At 40.1% G+C, this 10,260-nt stretch overlaps 1 long non-coding RNA gene across 1 annotated transcript; it reads left to right on the plus strand.

The window, feature by feature from the left end:
• Positions 1–2,074: 2,074 nt before the first annotated feature.
• Positions 2,075–8,956, plus strand: LOC122131935. Its single transcript, XR_006152152.1, has 3 exons — positions 2,075–2,267; positions 7,131–7,270; positions 8,517–8,956. It is a non-coding gene; the product is annotated as an uncharacterized LOC122131935 (long non-coding RNA).
• The last annotated feature ends 1,304 nt before the right edge of the window (positions 8,957–10,260 follow it).

Consider the following 10,260-nt stretch of genomic DNA (forward strand, 5'->3'; position numbering starts at 1 on the left):
GACTGTGTGTGTGGATAGAGGGAGTGAGAAATGGAGGAGAGAGACTTTTGTGTGTGAGGTCTTTTTGGGGGGGGGGGGGGGGGGGGAGAGAGAGAGCTTAAAAGTACTCCATTGTGTTTGTTAGAGAGATTTGAACAAATGAAAGCTCTTTCTTGTTAAATAGAGGCACTAATAAAGGTTGAAATCAACAAATAAAGGTGAATGAAAGCATTATTAGATTATGTATTTTCCAAATCAACAAATTGAACAAACAATAATTCTTCCCATTCTCAGAAAACCAATGAAAGCCTCATCCTACTGAGACACACCCCTCAAAAAATGTATTAAATCACAGCACTAGAAAAAAGAGAAACCACACAAAACATTGGCCAAGCCATGTTTCATTTTGTTTGTCATAAATGAATGACAATCTGGCGTCAGTTATGACTCATGAGCTTTAATAAAATGTTCCACATTAAGCTCAAAGCACAGATTTGATGCTTACTGAGTGGCTTTGCATACTTCTAGTGGCCTTGCCATTGTATGGTTTTTATAAGGCCTTTCCAACGAGGTGAGACAGGGCTTTGACCTTACAAATAGCAGCCTGAATCAACTCCTATTATGCTTGATAGCCCCATAGTCAGTGCTCTACAGCTGCATCTCACTGATTAAGTTTGAATTTTGAGTCATGTAAAAAATATGGCAACTTTAAATCTCTTCATCAAATAAAAAAGAAATTGTATGTAGTGTGAAGAGTTAATCTTCAAAGATATTTCATGGAAGGAGGGACTGTCTCAGTCTATTTTGGGACAACTTGTCCAGTGTGTTTGGTTTCTATGGCAACCCAGACTACAAACACAGTAAAGATCAGAGATTGGGTTTTCGCTGGGGTTTAGGTACAATTCAAACGTGAACTTAACCGGTCTCAATGCATGAACTGTATGCTAGCGACCATGGAATCAAGGAAACAGAACATTTTAGAACGATATAGATACATTGCAAATTGATCATGTTATGTCATGTCATATATCTTTATTTTAAAGTATCTAATGTCCAGCTACCTTTATTCTTCTTCAAAGAGCTCTTCAGTTGTCAAGCCAGTAAAGAATGTGCTGAAGCAGTAGGCAGAATTCCAAAGACATTTCTCGTCAAACGCTAAAAAGACGTCAGCTTATTATCTGAAGACATTTACTACAAATGTAGTTAACTTTTATAGATGCCATTGCTAATTTACATCTGACCTTTTGTGATGCTTGTGTCTGAGTTTGTGGAGCTGTTACTGGGAACCACCAAGTCACACACAAACTTTGAATAGGTCTGATAGACCCTTTTGGCTGAAATCTATGAGCACTGTAAAAAACGGAACATACATCTCTTTCCCTGTGTGCAAAAACGAGGAGATATATAATTTAATTTACACTGTCTTACAGTTTGTATTAAACTGTGGCTTGTAAATTGTATTGGTAGTGTAACAAATGTATGTTTGCAAAGGCAATGAACTTCGTCAAATAGGAGGTTGTGAAGGAATGCATTGTACCTTCCCCTAACCTGCATTTACACCCTCATGTGGCCCAGAGTTAAAAGTCGGCTATTTTAAAAGTCGGACAACAGGGATGCATGCATTCAAAGGTTTGAGCTTAGAAAGGTGGAATATAGGCATAATACATATTGTAGTATTATTTTACAATAGTTGTAATATTGTAATATACTTTCAGGTGTGGGAGGTGCAAGCGCGAATGTGACGAAAAATAATCTCCATGTTGTAGAACAACAATTGGGATAGCGTAGACTTGACATCAGATGGCGCCAAAGCTCAGTGTTTGAATCTTCATTTCTTGTTTCTTGTTCAAATGCGTTAACATTAACATGCCATAACAAAACTAGATAGCATGCTAGTAACGTTGTGAAATATGAACAGCTTGTTTGGTGATCCTTCCTTGAAACTGTCCCCCCGTCGCCACTGTAGGCTACAACAGCATGCAGAACAGCGCACTAGCAATCCTACATTTTGCTTGCAGGAAACGGTCCTCGATAGAAGTGACTGAATTCATTTCTACCCAATCGCATGGTACCAAGCTTCAAAGAAGGTGTGTACAGTGGCCGGAAGTTCTTTACTCACATGAAGGAGCTGTGGGATTATTGTTGACATTCTGATTTGCTGACTGCCTAGCTAACGGAATGAAAGCATATCTGACGAATTGTTTGGATTGTGTACACTGCAAGTGAATGTAATGACTGTAACAGTGCTTTACTTTGTAACCAAGATATCACCACTATCTAATGTAAAGGTAAGATTCCATGATTGGTGAAGACCTTTAACATCGAGTTGCATAGCTAGGTAGCTAAATTATACCCGAAGCCCCCATTGTATGTTTTCACCAATTTAAGGTTGCGATTTGGCCTAAGGTAGTATTTAACAGAATATATTGCTACATGAGGGCTGTTTATATAAGAGGTGTCCATGTTTGGGGTCTTCAACATGTTGCTCTAACCTTGTTGAATGTGAGACACAACCCCGCATAGAAACATGTTGTTAACGTCAACCTAGCTAGTAATCCAGGTAACGTTGTCAAGTTAGCTAGCTGGCTAACTGTTAGCAAGTTAACTAACAAGGCATCAAGTCACCCATTTTAAGTAAGTTGGCTAAAGCTATAAACTGTGTTGTGAAGCACGTATGATGTGCATAACCTAAGGTCTGAGAACGTGTCAACAGCTTCTCAAATTATTAAACTGTCTGTAGGTTATGAATGTTGTAATGATTGTAAGTATCCTGTAATATTTGCATCGCTGTTTCTGACAGCTTACGTTATAACTATTACGGTGTACTAAATTGAGCACTGAGAAAGCATCTTGTGGACTAACGTTTGTAGCTAAACGCTGGCGTGAGCTAACTAGTCGTTATGACATGGGTTATGACTAGTGATAGTCAGACTGTAGTCCTAGATTGAACGATTTACAGAAATCTTATTTTGTTTTTGCGGTGAAATGTGATCGTTACCAATCATATGCATGTTCCTCAATGTTTAAGAAATGTCACAAGACAAACTGAGGCGTGACATGCAGTTTGTACGTATGTCACGCGATGACCCAACACTTTCTGACTGACAAAATGTTATGGGCTTCATCGGAAAAGCACCTTTGATCTGTTTGTAAGCACCGCCTGTGCTGGTAACTGCAGATGCTCTGTAGTGCGGGTCAGTTGTAATGGACTAAGTACTACCAAGCTGAGGATGCTGTTGGAATTTTTCTGTTGACTGGCCTCATTATGTAATAGAGCCCGATCAATATAGGAGTTTTAAGACCGATACCGATTTCGATATTTGAGCATTTAAAGATCTGATAAGGATATATCAGCCGATATACATTTATAACAGTAACACATAATGTAAGAGTTTCTTCTACCATCAGTATGGCAATTGAAGAGTTCTGATCAAAGTGGGACATAATGTTGTTTAAATAATGATTTGGTTGCCTAAATAAAGGCTCTAATTTGTAGACAATCAATTATAAAATAATAAGTAGCCTACAGGCCTATTGTTTTGTGTTGGTTGATAGTTATAACCTCACGCCTTATCTGTCACAACAACTACCTTCAAGGTATCTACATCAAGTTTATCCCTTTCAATTCTATGCAAGTTATAAGAAAACATATTCAACCACCATTTGTTACCCCTTTAAAAAGCCATCTGAAACTATGCAGTAACTTCCTTAGAGTAAAACCTGTTGTTGAAACGCAAGAAACTGAATGAAAACTAGGGGGCAAGGGGGTGTTTGAATGACCGTATTTCCTGAAATAGTGACCAGAGCCTATATTTACCTCAGCTGCAGAAGGTAACAGCCTTTATTTGAGGCAGGCCTTTATTCCTATTTCCTTCTGTTTCTGCACTACACTGTATGTCTCTATGTAACTAAGTTAATGTTAGCCAACAGTATATAAACTGCTGTTGCTATCATGTAGCTAACCGTAGTAAGACTGCTAGCTAGTGTTACTCAGGCAGCAAGTTGAATATTGAAGTTAACGTTACAGACTTAGGATAACTTACCCTAACATTGCACCAATTTGACAAACTAATGTTAACAATAGCTGATGTAACTTGCAGTTGTTCTCAGGTTGTACTTAGCTTATGATCTCTTATTAGCTCTTAATGATTGAAGAGGGGATCCACCGTTTTTCGACATCGTCCAGAGTCCTGCCAAAATTACTTCAAATGCAGCTACTTCCATCTGTTGGAACTTAAGTTACATCAAATTACAGTTGCCTGACACATTAACATACCAGTACACCCACAGTTACTTATATATAGGACAATAATACTTTAGAGGAGTACTGGCAAAAGCATGATTATGTTGTTGAATTTATTACATTTAAGCAGTACAAATGTACATGCTTAACTGGCATGTTCATTATATGACAAGCACCAGGAGTTTATCCACCCATGTCTCCCCCCGGCCTGTATTTAGCGGGTGGCCTTTATTTGTTTTTGTCGACCACACCTCTGGCCATTATGTGAGACCCAGCTTTTAATTGAATACCGTATTTTATTTCAGGAAATACGGTAGCTTTTACTGTTATGTAGCCTACTTGTTTCAATATGTTAAGTTCATTTTGCATGCATTCCATGTGGGCTAATCATTTCCAATGCACTGCCTGGGTCAACAGAAATGGCAAACGCCAAACGTGTCCATGGAATTATGTGTGTTGGTGAACAGCAGCAAAACCTGGTTTGAGCAAACAGAACTACCCTAGCCAAATGTTTCTAGGTTGCTAGCATGGATGCTGTGCTGTTATGTCCAATAACCCAGTGTGATTACATTAGGTTAGGCCTATAATCGGAACGATTACGTCTAGACCATGGAAAACTGGCTACCAAGAACTGTTCTAAACTTCTGTATTGACATGCAAATCACTGGTAAATTAACAACTGCACCATTATGACAGAATTACACTATTACTCTAATTTCGCTGACAAACCATGGCATAAGCTTCCTTTGTGCCTAACTGATTTAGCAACTGTCAGTAATAGCCAGAGAGTGTGTGGGATATGACGAGGGAGAAATGATAAACCAACAATCACGTTCTGATCAACTAATGCTAATGTTATTTTGCTGTTGAGCGTAAGCTATGGTGACTGGTGCTAGCTTTAACGTTACTGCAGCAAAAACAGACATGGCTGACAAACGTTCTCAGATTTATTTCGGGTTAAAGGAGAAATTGTGGGAGGATATTATTGTTTAAGTAATGCATTTCATGTGAAATTGATCACCGTACCATGAAGACACAGATGAAACTCTGTTGTGCTCATGCCTCATGGATGTCCATAAAAAAATCGATACGAGCAGGTTTATAATTTGCAAACGCTGTAATTTGGAAACATGTCGTTGCTTGCCATTGTCAAAGTTTAATGTTGAGCTTGTCTTGGGCTTGTTCATGTAGGTTCAGTGTCAGTTTAGTTGGTCATTTGAACATTTTATTGTTGTAATCTACTTTCTGTGCAAACTTTTTTTTAACTGGTTGATCAGTATTAAAATAATTAACTTGATTTTTTTGTTACATTTTGTTGTCTTCATTTGCCAGCGCTGTTGTTACCAATGTTTCAAAGCCTGAAATCCCATGTTTATGATAGATCTCAATAAGCAGCTTTCTCAACTCTGCCTTCATTTCACAGAAGAAAAAAATCTATTAGCCAGTCTGCAGTGTGTTATAGGGTATAGAGGAAGTCATTGCAACTATTTTTATTTTTTTTTGTGCTCATAAGCTGCTCAGCAGGCTTTGGCATCATGTGATTTAGTTCAGGCATTGAGGTTTTCCCCTCAGGCTGAAGCATAAATTCTTGATTGTTTGGACCATAGAGGCAGATATTAATGTAACCTACATTCAGAAGAGGAACTGCCATAGAGTGTGAAGACATCTTTCTCTTCGCTCTGTGTGGGTTGATCAATATGTGCTTTAGCAAATAGAATGACTTTTATTGTGTTCAGTGTAGTCTTCCCCTTATATTGCCACCCCTTCAGTTGATGAGCACTGCATGTAATAAGCACCTACTGACAGAAAAAGCCAGACCAGTGAAAGTAGGCTATAATTTTGTTTTGATACAGGGGGCACAGTTTGTCAGCAATAAGATAAACTGTTTTTGTTGAGTACTGCTGTTGATTGTAATCGTGTGCAATGTGTATTGGTGCTTTTTTAAGTGGAGCAGTGTTTCCCACAGGTCTGAAATATACTTGTGGTGGTAGCCGGCGGAAAGGCACAGCATTACCTGCCAAAAATAGTCTACTGCATGTGACCAACAACAAATACGTGTTATCTTTAACACAGTATTTTTAATCATTGAATATTTCTATTTCTGTAATTTCACCTACTATATTTCACAGATCCAACCCTCCCCTCCATCAACTCACATAGGGAGAGTCAGACAGAGTAAAAAATGAAGAATGAATAAACACTCTTTAGTGTACAAAGATGGTGCTGCTAGGTCTCCTGCACCTGCGGTTGGACAGTCAAAAAATTATGCCCTATGCTAAAGGAGATGAGAAAGGGAGCATTGAAGCACCTTTCCTTAGCATTTAGAGAGTTAGACCAGCTCTTATCATGGCTGCCACTTAGATACTTCCGGGATACTTTCACTCAGTTAGGAACCGTCCTAAGCAAAGGACTATCCAACACAGTGTCGGCTTCTTCTAACACAATACGAACCAACAGGCACAGGAGGGGTAGAGCAAGAGGAGATTGCCCTGTTGTTAATCGATCTTGGATGACTGTGTTCTCTCGGATGGATACAAAAATGCTATAATGGGTCACCAAGTATACTTTCACAGCCGTTAATATCCCTGGGGGGTAAAATAACTCACATAATGTGGTAAACCTCCTAATAGAAGAGTCCTATGGCCTAATTCTCCTAGCAAAAGGAGGTTTACCACTTACTCTGAGTTTGTCACTAAACCACGTACTTGGAATAGCCCCCCCCTATGAAATCGAGGTTGATTAGTTTTGATTGATTGATTGATTGATCTGATGTAGCTCTCTAAAGGATTGCTTTAGAGTAAACAGCCATTAAAGGGTTTGCTGAATGATTTCACACATTTGGGTCCATCAGTTCTGTACACAAATTGTTTTTGTTTGTATGTGTGTGTGTGCGTTTGTGGGTGCACAGGTGTAGCTGTGAGCGGGAAATGAAAGATGCTGCTGTCCTTGGGGATGCTGATGCTGTCCGCCACCCAGATCTACACCATCTTCACAGTTCAGCTCTTCGCCTTCCTCAACCTGCTCCCAGTGGAGGCAGACATCTCAGCGGTGAGTGCCTGCGCACGCTCCACTTCTGTGGGGAGACTGGGGAAGCTATCCTGGGTTACCACACATGCTTAAACAGTATAAAGACACTGCAGCCTCATTGAATACTCTGTGGCAGCTAAACTGTGGCTGTTACACTGTGGCTTAACACCCAACTGAGTCCAAACCAAAACAGTTTCTGAATCTGCAGGTTACTTTTTACCATTAATATGGTTCAACACATTTGTTCATACATATTAAACATATGACACTCCAGCAAAGAGACCATGCGTTTTCTGTGCTCTGTGTAGTTTTTCATTCATGTAAACAACTTGGAGGGCGAGCAACCCACATGGGTTAGCCACAGCTTCTCACCATGGTTAAAACCTGGGCGGTAGCTCTCCTTGAAGGCACCCTATTTGCACAAACAGGGGAAACCCGTCTCTTCTTCTAGAACATCATTGTGACAGTAAAGTCCTCAAGTGATAAGTTGGCCAAAAAACGTCCAGCATTGTGTTGCATTTTTTGGCCAATGATGAATTGTGTGCAAGACTAATAGGAAAAACCACTGAGATCCATTTGTTGTAACACATATTAAACAGTTAATGGTTGATCTGTCTTTCTCAGAAATCCATTGCTCAGTTTCAATTCTCAGGACCTTATAGCCTTAGGGAAGTGAAAGCTGTTTTTGCTGGCTTGAGCATTTAGGTTGTAGTAGGTTATCAGCATAAAGGCAGGGGAATATGGCAGTCCCTCTGTGTGGGCTCTGTTGGCCTAACAGGCTTAGCAAGAAACATAGAGGCAGTCACTGGTCACTTGTGTCTTCCTCACATTGTCCAACAGCATTGGGACAATTTAAAAGTAGGCATAAGAACACTGCAGGTATGGTCTCTGTGTGGTTACTCATTACATGTAGACTATGTGTTGATGGCACTCTAGCTTTTTTTTATGTGGTTTCTCATTAAAAGGGTGCCAAAGGGTTACAAACAGGAAGTCTATAAAGTACAGCTCCAAAGCAACTGTAGATTAACAACGTGGCTGATTGATTTTGGAGTCTATAGAAATATTGTTAAAAGTTAGTCAGTTAGTGCATGTCAGAGTAAACGGTAAAGATGAAGCATTTAGTATGTATGTCTGTAAGGCTCTGTTGTCTGAAGATGTCTGGTTACTTGATATCCATTCATCCAATTCAATTCAAAAGTCCATGAAGTAGTTAGAGGTACAGTACACTGTGTTGATGCTTCTCTCTTGCTTCTCCTTTGTCTTGCAGTACTCTTTCGACAACAAGACAGAGAACTACGATGACCTCCCTGCGCGCTTCGGCTACCGACTGCCCAGTGAAGGACTGAAGGTTAGGAAGGAGTTATGAGAGCGGCGCCTAATTGCCCTCTTGTTTAGGAGGGCACTTTACACGACGCATACTTTTTAGGCCACGTGGTATGATCACTACAAAAAAATTACAAGTTTGGCACCCTAAATTCCAACACTCCACCCATCTAAAAGGCGTACACTGATGAACGTAAGACCACACACTCTCACCACCAGCACCACCACTCACTCAGTGTGATGCCATGCCACACCGCACTGCATCCCCTCACCCCATGGCACACAAGGCGAGCAGGCGCCTCAAACAGGCTTTCAGGAAACACAAGGAACTGAATCACAAAACTAGGGATGCACGATACCACTTTTTTACAAACCGATACGAGTACGAGTATTTTTATTTGTGTACTTGCCGATACCGAGTACCGATACCGATACTTCTTAGATTTGGTCTCAGAAGGCTATCCCAAGCCAAAAATAAACAGAGCTTTCTGGTTTTAACACACAAAAAAAGCCTTCAGACAATATCACCACATTAGACAAAATGCAAATATAACCAGATAAAGGCAATTCAATTTGCTTCATAGTTAACAACACAGTCTGCTTAACAAAAAGTGAACAGAACTATTACTGGATTAGCACAAGAGCACATTTCAGTTACAAAAGGATCAGAAGAATCTCCTGCTCAAGTACACGAACAATCACTTAACCTATGTGGCACAGTCTTTCTCTCTACCTCTCTCTCTCTGTGTGTGGGTGCGCGTTTTTTTCTTTTGCAAGACGTCAGTTAAGATTGGTTGCTTCGGTCTTGCGCCACTAGCATCAGTGAACTCTGTGTACTTAACACTATGGTGCGTCTTCAGATGTTTAATCAAATTGCTTGTGTTAAACAGAGTACTTTCCTTTCCGCCCCTCGACACCGTAGCAGTGCAGATCTTACACTGTGCCTTACTCCTGTCGTCGTCATTTATCTTAAAATGAGCCCAAATCGCCGTTAAGGCAGCACAACGGAATTGCTAATCGCTAACGAGATGCTAGCAGCTAAATTTAGCGAAACCTGTATACTGAAATACTTTGACACTATGACAAACTTTCCTAACACAGTCAAACATCAAGCAAATGCAACACAAGACGGCAAATAAGCTACTTACTAGTCTGGCAGAGAATGGTAGGACAGGTAGGACAGTAAATCACATTTTGTGTCAGCATAGCCCGGCCAGTTTGATGCAGTGAAATACTGATGAGTGGTATCGGTGCTTGGTATCGGCAATTCAACAACGTGTACGAGTACGAGTATTTTAACGAAGTATCAGCACCGATACCGATACTGGTATCGGTATCGGTGCATCCCTACACAAAACAGATGGTCATAAAAATTTTACAACACTTTTTTATAAGGTTATCACCCCTTATATGACCCATTTCTGTGTTAAGTGGCTTGGTGGTGGCATTTTGAACAGGAAGTGTGCGCAGAGACTATGCTCTTTGAGGGAAAGTTCATTCACTTATATCGCATCGCACTTATGGCATTTACCTGGAGAGGGTAAAATCTGTGTCATTGCTGACAGTGCTTGAAGGAGAGATGGAGAGTTTTTTTATTATTAATTAAAACAACAGGTTCAGTCTGATCTGTGTGTATTGTTGGTCAGTTGGCCTCTAAATGCATAGAAAATCAACAGAACCATAAAATG

The sequence above is a fragment of the Clupea harengus genome, unplaced genomic scaffold (genome assembly GCF_900700415.2).
Source record: "Clupea harengus unplaced genomic scaffold, Ch_v2.0.2, whole genome shotgun sequence".
NCBI lineage: Eukaryota > Metazoa > Chordata > Actinopteri > Clupeiformes > Clupeidae > Clupea > Clupea harengus.